This window comes from Charadrius vociferus, unplaced genomic scaffold, assembly GCF_000708025.1.
Source record: "Charadrius vociferus isolate BGI_N301 unplaced genomic scaffold, ASM70802v2 scaffold291, whole genome shotgun sequence".
In the NCBI taxonomy this organism is placed as follows: domain Eukaryota; kingdom Metazoa; phylum Chordata; class Aves; order Charadriiformes; family Charadriidae; genus Charadrius; species Charadrius vociferus.
In genome coordinates, this window is record NW_009646958.1 from 413,866 (window position 1) to 415,032 (window position 1,167).

Below are 1,167 nucleotides of genomic sequence, written 5' to 3' on the forward strand. Positions count from 1 at the left end.
ATCTAGTGAAAAGCACCCCGGCCTTAGCCAGTCTGAGTGGATTACTGGGCTTACATATTTTTGAAAGCTCTTTTCCTAAGGCTTGCCTGTTAACTCTTCCGTTCGGGACTTAATGCTGGAAGACAGCTGTAAGCAATCAGGCCTCGAAAACCCAGCACTTCTGTTCACGTGGTGTTTAAATAGAACGGTACGTAGATTGTACAGCGCAGAGATCTGACAAGTGGAGCATTTCAAAATCATACCAAAGGGGATTTTTGCTTTCCCCTCAGTCACCGGGCTGTTCCACTGAAACTCTTCAGAACAGAGCACGAAGAGTGCACACACTATGAAAATACATCGAGGGGGAGGCCAGGGCAGATTTGGAAAAGGCCAAGGCACAGTCAGGCTGCAACAGCGCAGAAAGTGAAAGCTGAGATGCGGATCTATAGTTCTTTACCAGATAAGCCCCAGAGAACAAACAAAGCAAGGTCAGTTAGGGTGCCTGAGAACAGATTATGGCACGGCCTGGAAGGTGAGGGAAAAAAACCCCAGGTTTTACTTACAGCCTTTTTGTATATAAATAGGAGAAGAGCGTTGCCACAAAAATAGAAAAGCCAAGCAACTGGACAGAAACGTAATGCTGAGTCCTGGGATAGCGGCAAAGAAGTGACTGAAGTTAAATACTTCTATGTGGTTGGAATCCAATCTCAAATAAAATGCAAGATTATGTTTCAGAAAGCAGAGTGAGTAGTTCTTGGGGGTTTTTTTACTGCTTTATATTTAGACGCCTGTGTCAGGACCTCTGAAAAAAAGCAATGCGGCGAGGCTCCGAGCCCGAATCCCATCACACCAGCGGCTGCTCACAGCCAACACGGAGAAGCACAGACCAGGCTGCGGGATGACCTGCTCCCGCACCAGAACGTAAAATCATAGAACCATAGAGCGGTTTGGGTTGGAAGGGACCTTGAAAATCACACAGTTCCACCCCCTGCCCTGGGCAGGGACACCTCCCACCCGCCCAGGTTGCTCCAAGCCCCGTCCAACCCGGCCTTGAACACCTCCAGGGATGGGGCTTGTCAGATTTGTGCCTCAGAAATCCTGACAGGAATGTCGCCGCTCTCCCCCTCAGGCACACGCAGCCCCCGGCCGTTCCCGCCCCCGGCCCTGACTGACGGCCCCCCCGGGCCG